The sequence below is a fragment of the Nycticebus coucang genome, chromosome 10 (genome assembly GCF_027406575.1).
Source record: "Nycticebus coucang isolate mNycCou1 chromosome 10, mNycCou1.pri, whole genome shotgun sequence".
In the NCBI taxonomy this organism is placed as follows: Eukaryota; Metazoa; Chordata; class Mammalia; order Primates; family Lorisidae; genus Nycticebus; species Nycticebus coucang.
In genome coordinates this window covers 21,159,327-21,173,761 of record NC_069789.1, presented here as the reverse complement: position 1 = coordinate 21,173,761, position 14,435 = coordinate 21,159,327, and the positions used below count along the sequence as shown (strand labels likewise).

General features: G+C 43.2%; 1 protein-coding gene across 5 annotated transcripts in view; it reads right to left on the bottom strand.

The window, feature by feature from the left end:
* TBCE (tubulin folding cofactor E) overlaps positions 1-14,435 on the bottom strand; it is a 105,425-nt gene that overhangs the window by 35,586 nt on the left and 55,404 nt on the right. The window contains exon 4 of one of the 5 annotated variants that reach the window (XM_053604132.1): positions 8,547-8,693. The exons of the other annotated variants lie outside the window; for them this stretch is intronic. The gene's annotated coding sequence lies outside the window, so the exon portion shown is untranslated. The remainder of the gene's footprint in view (positions 1-8,546; positions 8,694-14,435) is intronic. 5 annotated transcript variants of the gene reach the window in all.

Genomic DNA, 14,435 nt, shown 5'->3' with positions numbered 1-14,435 from the left:
AAGGCAGTCCTAAGAGGGCAATCCTAAGAGGGAAATTTATAGCACTGCAAGCCTTCCTCAAGAAAACGAAAAGAGAGGAAGTTAATAACTTAATGGGACATCTCAAGCAACTGGAGAAGGAAGAACACTCCAACCCCAAACCCAACAGAAGAAAAGAAATAACCAAAATCAGAGCAGAATTAAATGAAATTGAAAACAAAAGAATTATACAACAGATCAATAAATCCAAAAGTTGGTTTTTTGAAAAGATCAATAAAATAGATAAACCTTTGGCCAACCTAACCAGGAAAAAAAGAGTAAAATCTCTAATTTAATCAATCAGAAAATGAAATAACAACAGAAATTTAAAAATCCTTAACGAATACTACAAGACACTCTACTCTCAGAAATATGAAAATCTGAAAGAAATCGACCAACACCTGGAAGTACACCACCTACAAAGATTTAGCCAGAATGAAGTGGAAATGTTGAACAGGCCTATATCAAGTTCTGAAATAGCATCAACTATACAAAATCTCCCTAAAAGGAAAAGCCCAGGACCAGATGGCTTTACATCAGAATTCTACCAAACCTTTAAAGAAGAACTAGTACCTATATTACTAAACCTCTTCCAAAATATAGAAAAAGAAGGAATATTACCCAACACATTCTATGAAGCAAACATCACCTTGATCCCCAAACCAGGGAAAGACCCAACAAGAAAAGAAAATTATAGACCTGGGTGGCACCTGTGGCTCAGTGAGTAGGGCACCGGCCCCATATGCCGAAGGTGGCGGGTTCAGGCCCAGCCCCGGCCAAACTGCAACAACAACAACAACAAAAAGAAAATTATAGACCAATATCACTAATGAATATTGATGCTAAAATACTCAATAAGATCCTAACAAACAGAATCCAACAACACATCAAAAAAGTTATATACCACGACCAAGTGGGATTTATCCCAGGCTCTCAAGGCTGGTTCAATATACATAAATCTATAAATGTAATTCAGCACATAAACAAACTTAAAAATAAGGACCATATGATTCTTTCAATTGATGCAGAAAAAGCTTTTGATAATACTCAACATCCCTTCATAATCAGAACACTTAAGAAAATTGGTATAGAAGGGACATTTCTTAAACTCATAGAGGCCATCTACAGCAAACCCACAGCCAATATCATATTGAATGTAGTTAAATTGAAATCATTTCCACTTAGATCGGGAACCAAAGTTGCCCATTGTCTCCATTGCTCTTTAACATTGTAATGGAAGTTTTAGCCATTGCAATTAGGGAAGAAAAGGCGATCAAGGGTATCCACATAGGGTCAGAAGAGATCAAACTTTCACTCTTCGCAGATGATATGATCATATATCTGGAAAACACTAAGGATTCTACTACAGAACTTATAGAAGTGATCAAGGAATACAGCAATGTCTCAGGCTACAAAATCAACAACCATAAATCTGTAACCTTTATATATACCAACAATAACCAAGCCGAAAAAACAGTCAAGGACTCTATTCCTTTCACAGTAGTGCCAAAGAAGATGAAATATTTGGGAGTATACCTAACAAAGGATGTGAAAGATCTCTACAAAGAGAACTATGAAACTTTAAGGAAAGAAATGGCCGAAGATGTTAACAGATGGAAAAACATACCATGCTCATGACGGGGAAGAATCAATATTGTTAAAATGTCCATACTACCCAAAGCAATATATAATTTTAATGCAATTCCTATTAAAGCTCCATAGTCATATTTGAAAGATCTCAAAAAAATAATACTTCGTTTTATATGGAATCAGAAAAAAACCTCAAATAGCCAAAACATTACTCAGCAATAAAAACACAGGAGGAATCACGCTATCAGACCTGAGACTGTACTATAAATCGATAGTGATCAAAACAGCATGGTATTGACACAAAAATAGATAAGTAGAAGTCTAGAACAGAATAGAGAACCAAGACATGAATCCAGCTACTTACCGTTATTTGATCTTTGACAAGCCAATTAAAAACATTAGTGGGGAAAAGATTCCCTATTTAACAAATGGTGCTGGGTGAACTGGCTGGCAACCTGTAGAAGATTGAAATTGGACCCACACCTTTCACCATTAACTAAGATAGATTCTCACTGGATAAAAGATTTAAACTTAAGACATGAAACTATAAAAATACTTGAAGAAAGTGCATGGAAAACTCTAGAAGGAATGGGCCTGGGTGAATATTTTATGAGGAGGATTCCCCAGGCAATTGAAGCAGTATCAAAAATACACTACTGGGACCTGATCAAACTAAAAAGCTTCTGCACAGCCAAGAACATAGTCAGTACAGCAAGCAGACAGCCCTCACAATGGGAGAAAATATTTGCAGGTTATACCTCCAATAAAGGTCTAATAACCAGAATCCACGGAGAACTCAAACGTACTAGCAAGAAAAGAACACGTGATCCCATCTCAGGGTGGGCAAGGGACTTGAAGAGAAACTTCTCTAAAGAAGACAGACACATGATCTACAAACACATGAAAAAAAGCTCATCATCCTTAATCATCAGAGAAATGCAAATCAAAACTACTTTGAGATATCACCTAACCCCAGTAAGAGTAGCCCACATAACAAAATCCCAAAACCAGAGATGTTGGTGTGGATGTGGAGAAAAGGGCACAATTCTACACTGCTGGTGAGAATGCACACTAATACGTTCCTTCTGGAAGGATGTTTGGAGAATACTTAGAGACCTAAAAATAGACCTGCCATTCAATCCTATAATTCTTTTACTAGGTTTATACCCAGAAGACCAAAATCACAATATAACAAAGACATCTGTACCAGAATGTTTATTGCAGCCCAATTCATAATTGCTAAGTCATGGAAGAAGCCCAAGTGCCCATCGATCCACGAATGGACTAGCAAATTGTGGTAAATGTATACCATGGAATATTATGCAGCCTTAAAGAAAGATGGAGACTTTACCTCTTTCATGTTTACATGGATGGAGCTGGAACATATTCTTCTTAGCAAAGTATCTCAGGAATGGAAGAAAAAGTATCCAATGAACTCAGCCCTACTATGAAGGTAAATTATAGCTTTCACATGAAGACTATAACCCAACTATAGCACAAGACTATGAGGAAAGGGCCAAGGAAGGGGAAGTATGGGGGTTAGGGTGGAGGGAGGGTAATGGGTGGGGCCACAGCTACCGTGTATCTTAGAATGGGTACAGGAGAAACTTATTAAAGGCAGAATACAAATGTCTACATACAATAACTAAGAAAATGCCATGAAGGCTACGTTGAACAGTTTGATGAGAATATTTCAGATTGTCTATGAAACCAGCACATTGTACCCCTTGATTGCACTAATGTACACAACTATGATTTAACAATAAAAAAAAAAAAAGAAAAGGTACATGAAAATAATTAAAAAAAAAGAAAAGAAAAAAAAAGAAGTGAGGCTAGGCGCAGTGGCTCATGCCTGTAATCCTAGCACTCTGGGAGGCCAAGGCAGGTGGATTGCCTGAGCTCACAGGCTGGAGACCAGCCTGAGCAGGAGTGAGACCTCGTCTCTAAAGACAACCAGGCACCATGGCGGGTACCCGTAGTCTCAAGTACTTGGGAGGCTGAGGCAAGAGAATCACTTGAGCCCAGGAGTTTGAGGTTACTGTGAGCTATGATACTACAGCGCTCTATGAAGGGTGACAAAGTGAGACTCTGTCTCAAAAAAAAAAAATTCAAAAAGTGGGGAGAAGGGGTTCAGTAGGTTTACACCCAGTGAATACAATGCCTGGATATATGGCATGTGCCCTGGGTGCAGGATACAGCTACAACTCTGACTTTAACCTTTCATGTACAAATTATATAACCTAATAGTTTATACGCTCATATTAATCTGAGATTTTAAATAAATGTAATGGCTCCTTCATGCTCCTTTCCTTTTCTTGACTTGTTGGCATTTAACAATGCTGACCAGTTTTTTTTTTTTATTTATTTTTTATTTATTTTTTTTTTTGTAGAGACAGAGTCTCACTTTATGGCCCTCAGTAGAATGCCATGGCCTCACACAGCTCACAGCAACCTCCAACTCCTGGGCTTAAGCGATTCTCTTGCCTCAGCCTCCCGAGTAGCTGGGACTACAGGCGCCTGCCACAACGCCCGGCTATTTTTTGGTTGCAGTTTGGCCGGGGCTGGGTTTGAACCCGCCACCCTCGGCATATGGGGCCGGCGCCCCACCGACTGAGCCACAGACGCCGCCCAATGCTGACCAGTTTTGCTTCAACACTAGATTTCATGGCACTTCTCTTCCAGACTCCACACCTAACTATATTTAGCAGCTGGTCCGTTTTACTATCCCCTGTAACTTTTCGCCTCTTTCCCTTTTTTTGGGGGGAGGGGGGGAACACAGACTCTCGGGTGGCGTCTGTGGCTCAGTGTGTAGGGCACTGGCCCCATATACCGAGGGTGGTGGGTTCAAACCCAGCCCCGGCCAAACTGCAACAAAAAGTGGCTGGACATTGTGGCGGGTGCCTGTAGGCCCAGCCGCTTGGGAGGCTGAGGCAGAAGAATCACCTAAGCCCAGGAGTTGGAGGTGGCTGTGAACTGTGACACCACGGCACTCAACCAAGGGTGATAAAGTGAGACTTTGTCTCTAAAAAAAAAAAAAAGAAAAAGAAACAGACTCTCACTTTGTCACCCTTGGTAAAGTGACATGGCATCATAGTTCACGGCAACCTCGAACTCCTGGGTTTAAGTGATTCTCTTAACTCAGCCCCCTGAGTAGATGGGACTGCCGGTACCCGCCACAACACCTGGCTGTTTTTAGAGAGGAGGTCTCACTGTGGCTCAGGCTGGTCTCAAAATTGTGAGCTCAGGTAATCCACCTGCCTCGACCTCCCCAGTGCTGGGATTACAGGCATGAGCTACCATGCCCAGACCTGGCCTCTGTGCTTTAAAAAACAATGTCTCTTGGCTCAGTGCCTGTAGTTCAGTGGTTAGGGCTCTGGCCACATACACGGAGGGCAAGCAGGTTCAAACCTAACCCAGGCCTGCTAAACAACAATGACAACTGCAACAACAAAAAAAATAGCTGGGCGTTGGGGCAGGCACCTGTAGTCCCAGCTCCTTGGGAGGCTGAGGCAAGAGGATTCACTTAGCCCAAGAGTTTGAGGGTGCTGTGAGCTGTGATACCATAGCACTCTAACAAGGGTGACATAGTGAGACTCTGTCTCAAAACAAACAAACAAACCAAAAACGGTGTCTCTCACTCACAGCTCTGGCCCAGGCGTTCTCTTCAGTCCTGTGAGCTCATCTACTCTCACGGCTTCAACTAGCAATGTTCTAGCCAAGCACAGCGGCTGCTGCCTGTAATCCAGCACTTTGGGAGGCTAAAGTGGGAGGGTTGCTTGTGGCCAGTAGTTTGAGACCTGGGCAACATAGCAAGACCTGTCCACTGATGTTCCACTGGTTTGGAAGAAACAGTCTTGGCTGGCAATCTGTCTTGTTAGCAATGGAGGTGCGTTCTGGAGCCCGCCACGAATGGTTTTGTGGCCTCCCTCTCCTTTACTCTAAGGGCTGCAGGGTGCTCTCATACACACAGAGGTGCGGCTTGCCCTTCTTTCCATCATGCTTGATGTATTGAGCAGGGGATGAACCCTCAGGACATTTGCAGTTTAGTACCCTGCCAATTTCTTGGTAATATTTGCCCTTGTGACAAATAAGAAAGTCCTGTGCACGTCATTCTCCAAAAGCCGGTACTTTCTCATGCTTATCATCATCTTCGGCTTCTCCCTCTACCTTAAAATCCTCTAGAAACAAGTCTGATGCAGCGTTTTTCATCTTATACATTGTCGTTTGACATAGAGAGATGGCAATGACTTTGATCTTGCCTTTCAGAGCCTTTTAAATCTTTGGAGCATTGTTCATGTTATCGTTGGTCTCCTCCTATTCCTCTTTCATGATCAATCCTCCTTTATTCACGCTTTGTTCCCTACTCTTGACTGCCTTTTACTCCTCTGTCTCTACAGTTAGGAGGCTGCCTGGCAGTGATTCTTCTTCACTCACGGTGACTGCTGGGGCAGTATCTGGAGGTGGCCCTTCTCAGTGGCACTTGCATCACACTGAACTGCTTTTCCATGGCACTCTTCCATAAGCCTCTTTCTTGGTGGGCCTTAGGATGCAGGGGACTAGAAAAGGGTACAGTGTCCATTTCCTATGTCGTCCAGCATCACGAACAAAGTCTGGACAGTATATCCTCTCTAACCGAAGTTAGATTCCACTCGCTAGTGCTGAAGAAAAGTAATATTTCTTTTTCTTTTTTTAATTTTTGAGACAGAGTCTATGTCACCCTGAGCAGAACCCACAGCAACCTCAAACTCTTGGGCACAGCGATTGTCTTGCCTCAGCCTCCCAAGTAGCTGGGACTACAGGCACCTACCACAAGGCCCAGCTATATTTTTAGAGATGGGCCCTCGTTCTTGCTCAGGCTGGTCTAGAACCCCTGAGCTCAGGCAATCCACCCACCTCAGCCTCCCAGAGTGCCAGGATTACAGCTGTGAGCCACTGCACCTGGCCCATTTTAAAATTTCTAACCAGAGAAAAATCTTATCATTACTTGGTAACAGAACCATTGAAATAAAAGCTGAGGGGGCAGAACACTGACCCACATGATTCTGTTTAGAGCACACTCAACAGTTTAGGTTGGAAGACAAAAACTAGAAATCTCTCTGTTGTCCAGGGACAAGGTGGAGCGGACTTCAAGGTCAGTTACCATATTTAAACCCCTCAGCTCCCCAAAAGACAAGAAGAACAGAAGCACCTGGGAAAGACTCTGATGACTGGTTCACAGCCCTAAATCTCTGATAAACCCGCTGTGAATGTTGATTATACAAACCAGGTCATTCTTGTCATAAATCAGAGTGGAGGGGCCTGTGTTAAGCACTTGGGCACACAACATTGATCCAAGAATGAATTTTGTACCAGCTCAGCTGCTGAAACTGCCTGTTGTATGTAACCTGACATCAATTTTGTCTAACAGCTGCTGGACAACCTGCTATGAGTCTAAGACTAATTTTATAGACCGCCATCACTCCTCAGGCAGAAATTGCCAACTCCCCAAAGTCTAACTAGTGCTTATAATCTTTTTCTAAAACAATATCTAATATTTTTCCTTTTTATATGTTCTACAACCTTCTCTCTGTTCTTCACACATAATGAAGACACCGGGTCTGTGTCTATGATCTGAACTGCAATTCTTGCTTCCCAAATAAAACGTTAATTTTAGAGATTCATCTCTAATATTTTAATTTGACTTTGACACTATAAACCACTATTAATTAACAGTGTTATAAATATTCATTATGGATAATAACACCTCAGGAAATTACTATATTTGCCTTAGGCTATATGAGTATAGAAGAGAAAAGATCAGTTAGAAACTAGAGAGTGACAGGAAACCATGAGAACTCGTGTTCAGAGTGGCCACCAGAGTGATCTGGTCCCCTCTCTATCCTCTTCTGACAGTGTTGCACTGAGTAGTCAACAAAAGAAAAAAAAATCCACCATATTTTTAGAGACCTACAATGAAAAAGAGCCAACATGGGCGGCACCTGCGGCTCAGTGGGTAAGGCGCCAGCCCCATATACTGAGGGTGGCAGGTTTGAACCCAACCCCGGCCAAACTGCAACAAAAAAATAGTTGGGCATTGTGGCGGGCACCTGTAGTCCCAGCTACCTGGGAGGCTCAGGCAAGAGAATCGCTTAAGCCCAGGAGTTGGAGATTGCTGTGAGCTGTGACACCATAGACTGTACCAAGGGCGACAAAGTGAAATTCTGTCTCTACAAAAAAAAAAAAGAAAAGAAAAGAAAAAGAGCCTACAGCTTGAATTTAGCTCACCTCTGGTTTCTCATGCCACACCCATAACCACCACTTTATCAGGTCCTCAGTGAAAGATGAATAATACCTGCTATCACCACTTTAGAGTAAAGAACACTGATGAAATACGGAAACACTGCAAGCAAACTATAAAATAGTTTATACCCTGACTAAAAGCCCATTCTATATTCTACTTTAAGATCATTATTACGACGGCAGGGTGAGGTGGCTCACGCCTGTAATCCTAGCACTCTGGGGAACGAGGGTGGACTGCCTGAGCTTACAGGTTTGAGACCAAACTGAGCCAGAGTGAGACTTCATCTCTAAAAAATAGCCAGGCGTTGTGGTGTGTGCCTGTAGTCCCAGCTACTTGGGAGACTGAGGCAAGAGAATCTCACGAACCCCAGAGTTTGAGGTTACTGTGAGCTATGACACCAGAGCACTCTACCAAGGGTGACAAAGTGAGATTCTGTCTCCCCCCCAACCCCCCAAAAAAGATTATTACAGCAGAGGCTAGATTCTGGCAAATGTAATTCTGTGTTGCACTAGTTTTGTGAGATCAACGTAAGCTGAACTGGCTAGGGGGGAAAATATATTAGGCTGGGCCTTGAAACCTACATTGTCTATTCCAAAGTTATATCCTAGACAAGATGAACCTACCTAAGCCTGAACAGCAGAATACCATCACTACCAACCTGTGATACTGGGGAGATTCAAGAAGCTGAGCTCAGGCCAGAATGGTGGCTCACACCTGTAATCCCACCACCTTGGAAGGTCTGAAGGAGGATTGCTTGAGGCCAGGAGTTCAAGACCAGCTTGAGGAACATAGTGAGATCCTGTCACTATAAAAAATATAAAAATTAACTGGGCATGGTATCATACACATGTAATTCAAGCTACTTGGGAGGCTAAGGCAGGAGAACTGCTTGAACACTGGAGTTTGAGGCTGCTGTGAGCTATGCTAATTCTACTCTGCTCTCTATCTGGCAACAGAGTGAGACTGTATCTCGAAAAAATATAAAACAGACGGGGTACAGTTACTCAAGCCTATAATCTCAGCACTCTAGGAAGCTGAGGCAAGAGGACTGCTTGAGTTCAAGAATAGCCTGAGCAAGAGAAAACCCCATCTCTACTAAAAGTAGAAAAAACTAAAGGGCACTGTGATGCATGCCTGTAGTCCCAGCTACTCAGGAGGCTGAGGCAGGCCAAGGCAGGTGGATTGCTTGAGGTCATAGGTTCATGACCAGCCTAAGCAAAAATTGAGACCCTGTCTCTACTGAAAATAGAAAAAATGAGGCAAGAGAACAGCTTGAACCCAACAGTTGAAGGTTATGACTGTATTTGAGTTCTTACCCTTGGAGTAGCTCCTTACTTTGTTAAGTCTTGTAGCGAAGTCATGCCTAAACATTTACATATTGAAATGTGTATTATCTTATAGATTATCTTTATTGCATGGGCATTTTGTTGACTTTAACAAATTATATGGGTAGGTAATGTTAACTCTGAATTCCCTTTCCAGGCATTTATGGGGGAGGGGGAGTACAAAAGACAGCCGCGGGTCTGAGATGGTAGAAAAGCATTGCTCTACACTTCAGGAATTTAACTTGTCCATTATAGTAGTTAACTCTTATAGTTCTATTAATTAGAGCACAACTTCAACTAATAAACATTATACCAGTATATCTGTTTTTTTTCTTTGAGACAGAGTTTCACTCTGTCACCCTGGGTAGAGTGCCGTGGCCTCACAGCTCACAGCAACCTCAAACTCTTGGGCTCAAGTGATCCTCCTGCCTCAGCCTCCGGAGTAGCTGGGACTATAGGCACTTGCCACCATGCCCAGCTATTTTTAGAGATGGGGTTTTGCTCTTGTTCAGGCTGGTCTCCAACTCCAGAGCTCAAGTGGTCCACCAAACTCAAATACAGTCACGTACTACACAATGTATAAAGAAAAAATATTTCTGTACAGCTGTACAATATGCTTGTGTCCTAAGCTAAGTGGTACTACAAAAAAGTCAGTATGTTAAAAAAACTGAAAACTTTATAAAGTAAAATATTATAGTAAGCTAAGGTTTATTATTGAAGAAAAATATTTTTTATAAATTTTGAGTAGCCTAAGTGTGCAGAGATTATGCCGTCTACAGTAGGGCACAGGGACGTTCTAAGCCTTCAGTCACTCCTGAGCGCTCGCTCCACTCACAGCACCATTTATTTTTTATATCATATTTTTACTATACCTTTTAGATATATTTGGATGCACAAATACTTTGTGTTACCATCGCCTACAGTCTTGAGTACAGTCACACGCTGTGCAGGTGTGCAGTCTCAGATCAACAGGCTGTACCAGACACACAGCCTAGCTGTGCAGGAGAATGTGCCATTCAGGCTGGTGTAAGTCATTCTGTGACACTTGCACAAAATAGCCTAAGGATGCATTTCTCAGAACACATCTCCTTTGCTAAGCAATGAAGCAAGGTCTCCCATCTGCACTTCAGAGCAAATCCTATTTTAACCAGGAATTGAAGGCAACTGATTTTTCCACTCAGAGTAACCAAGACTTTGAAAATATCACTGCATCCAGAGACCATTAAGGACCATGTGCTCATCAACAATCTGGGCAAGCTTTTAGAAGAGGAAGTAGGCTTAGGCAGGCTCCAAACAAAAAGTCCCTTCACTGGAGCCCTTTTGAGGTTAAGGTGCAGGTGAGTAAGGAATCTGTGGGCCCGGCTAAGAAATTTCTATTAATACACCTCCCCAAACTCGTAACCTGTTCCCTGTCATCCATCACTCACTCTGGACAGATTTATAGCTGTTCCTATTCCATTTCTGCCAACATGATTGGCCTCTTAAGAACATACTGATTCACTTTCTATCCCGACTTTCTAAAATTATGGAGGTAAATCAGGAGACATATTTTGCTATAATCTAACTCTGAGTTTCATTTTAAAAGTTAGTAAATTTGGTCTGGTTCAGAAATTGAAGACTGTCAAAAGAAAATCAGATGTCCTAATTCCCTGGTCAGTACTTGTGTTCACTGTACCACACTTCACGAGAAACAGCTTACTGGAAAGAGATCCTTTAGATCAGCAGTTCTCAACCTGTGGGTTGTGACCCACAGGAACTGTATTAAAGGGATGCAGCATTAGGAAGGTTGAGAACCACTGCTTTAGATAAACTGAAAGATAAGGAAAAATCAACAACAATAACAAAAGTTTAAAAGACAGGCTCTGCCTGAGGTCTCCCTAATCACCCTTTTCAATTTCATGAAATTTTTCTGACACGAGGCACTCAAAACACGAGGCACTCAAAAATATTGGTAGGAAAAAAATGTATATTGGTAGAAATGCACTATAACATGTAACTCTACCTATGACAGGAACTTTTTATTTAGCATGGCTCAACCTTCTACAATTCAGATGTTCTTTATTTTGTGTGTGATCAATTTTTTCTCATTGGATATCTGGGCTATTTTTCTTTTCTATTATTCACTTTAATGGATTATGAATTGTTAACCAATCAATTAGAAAGGATTACATCCAATTAAAAAACTGTCCAAAACAAACGCCGGCCAGGTACACCAAGGCTGGTGGGTTCAAATCCAGCTCGGGCCAGCTAAACAACAATGACAACTCCAACCAAAAAATAAGCCCAAGAGTTTGAGGTTGCTGTCAGCTGTGATGCCATCGCACTCTAACGAGGGCAACAGCTTGAGACTCTGTCTCAAAAAAAAAGAACAAAGAAAATAACCCCACTTAGACGGTTTAGTCTTTTTTTTTTTTTTTTCAGTTTTTTTTTGACCGAGGCCAGGCTTGAACCCACCACCCCCAGTATATGGGGCTGGCGCCCTACTTCTTGAGCCACGGGCACTGCCCTAACTTTTCTTTTTTTCTTTTTTTTGAGACAGAGTCTCACTTAGTCACCCTCGGTAGAGTGCCACGGCATCACAGCTCTCTAGCAACCTCAAACTCTTGAGCTCAAACGATTCTCTTGCCTCACCCTCCCAAGTAACTAGGACTATAGGGCTCACAACAACACCCAGCTATTTTTAGAGGCAAGGTCTCACTCTGGCTCAGGCTGGTATTGAACTTGTGAGCTCAGGCAACCCACCCGCCTTGGCCTCCCAAGTGCTGGGATTATAGTTGTAAACCACCCTGCCTGGCCTAACATTTCTACATTTCTTTCCTTTTTTTTTTTCGTTTTTTGCTTTTTGAGACAGAGTTTCACTAGTTCACCCTTTGTAGAGTGCTATGGTATCACAGCTCACAGCAACCTTAAACTCTTGAGATCAAGTGATTCTCTTGCCTCAGCTTCCTAAGTAGCTGTGACTATAGGTGCTCACCACAACACCTGGCTATTTTTTTTTTAATTGCAGTTGTCATTGTTGTTTAGCAGACCCAGGCCGGGATCGAATCCGCCTGGTTGGTATATGGTGTATGTGGCCGGCACCCTAACCACTGAGCTATGGGCGCCGAGCCTAACATTTTTTTTTAAAGGGAAAACTTGGCCAAGCACAGTGGTTCACACTTGCAATACCTAGACTATGGAAGGCTGAGGCAGGAGGAGGCCAGGAGCGCCACACTAGCCTGGGCAACATAGCAACACCCCACTTCTACAAAAAATGTTTTAGGCTCGGCGCCTGTGGCTCAAGTGGCTAAGGCGCCAGCCATATACACCTAAGTTGGCAGGTTCAAATCCAGCCCGGGCCTGCCAAACAACAATGATAGCTGCAACCAAAAAAAAAAAAAAAAAAATAGCTGGGCATTGCGGCAGGTGCTTATAGTCCCAGCTACTTGGGAGGCTGAGGCAGGAGAAACACTTGAACCCAGGAGTTGGAGGTTACTGTGAGCTGTGATGCCATAGCACTCTACCCAGGGCAACAGATTGAGGCTCTGTCTCAAAAAAAAAAAAAAGGGTTTAATTTTTGCAGTTTTTGGCCAGGTTTGGGTTTGAACCTGCCACCTCCAGCATATGGGGCTGGCGCCCTACTCCCTTGAGCCACAGGTGCCGCCCCCAAAAAACTGTTTTAATAAATAAGCCAAGTGGCCAGGCATGGTGGTTCATGATTATAATCCTGGGAGGCTGAGGAGGCTGGATTGCTTGAGCTCAGGAGTTCAAGACCAGCCTGAGTTAGCCGGGCGTTGTGGCGGGCGCCTGTAGTCCCAGCTACTCGGGAGGCTGAGGCAAGAGAATCGCTTAAGCCTAGGAGTTGGAGGTTGCTGTGAGCTGTGTGAGGCCACGGCACTCTACCGAGGGCCATAAAGTGAGACTCTGTCTCTACAAAAAAAAAAAAAAAAAAAAAAAAAAGACCAGCCTGAGCAAGAGTGAGACTCTGTCTCTATTAAAAGTAAAAAATTTGGCTGGGCGAAGTGGCTCACGCCTTTGGGATGCTGAGGCAGGAAGATGGCCTGAGTTCACAGGTTCAAGACCAGCCTGCGCAAGATCTCATCTCTAAAAATAGCAAGGTGTTGTGGCGGGCGCGGGTACTCCTAGGTACCTGGGAGGCTGAGGCAAAAGGATTGCTTGATCCCAGGGTTTGAGGTTGCTATGAGCTATGACACCACAGCACTTTACCTAGGGCTACAAAGTGAGACTCTACCTCAAAAAATAAATAAAATAAAATAAAATCAAAGTAGAAAAATTAGCTGGGCATGGTAGCATAGGTCTATATTCCCAACTGCTAGGGAGGCTGAAACAAATGGATCACTTGAGCCCAGGAGTTTCAGGTTGATGTGAACTATGACACCATAGTACTCTATTGAGGGCACCAGAGTGAGACCCTGTCTCAAACAAACAAAAAAAAAGGCCAGGCATAGTGACATCCATGGTGTCCTAGCTCCTAAGCAGGGCAAGGCAGGAGGATCACTTGAACCCAGGAGTTAGAGATTACAGTGAGCTTGTAATACTACACTTCAGCCAGAAGTGTAGTATTACAATGAAATAAGAATCTCTCTCTTGGCTGGGCGTAGTGACTCAGACCTATTAATCCTGGCACTCTGGGAAGTCGAAGTGGGAAGATAGCTTGAGCTTAGGACTTCAAGACCAACCTGAGCAAGAGCGAGACTACATCTTACTAAAAATAGAAAAACTGAAGCAAGAGGATCCCTTGAGCCCAAGAGTTTTAGCTGCTGAGCTATACGTGGCCACCTACCCAGGGTTCAGAAAAAAAGAGAAATGAATCTCTCTCTTGAAAAAAGGAGGAGGGGAGACTCTACAAACAGTGATTAAGCCACAAGTCAAAGAACTGCCTTTTCAGAATATACCCAAGTCTACTTTATAACCACCCCAGGAAGCAAACATTTCCTTTTTTTTTTTTTTTTGTAGAGACAGAGTCTCACTTTATGGCCCTCGGTAGAGTGCCGTGGCCTCACCCAGCTCACAGCAACCTCCAACTCCTGGGCTTAAGCGATTCTGTTGCCTCAGCCTCCTGAGTAGCTGGGACTACAGGCGCCCACCACAACGCCTAGCTATTTTTTGGTTGCAGTTTGGCAGGGGCCGAGTTTGAACCCGCCACCCTCGGTATATGGGGCCGGCGCCTTACCAACTGAGCCACAGGTGCCACCCCGAGGCAAACATTTCTTCCTCTCCAT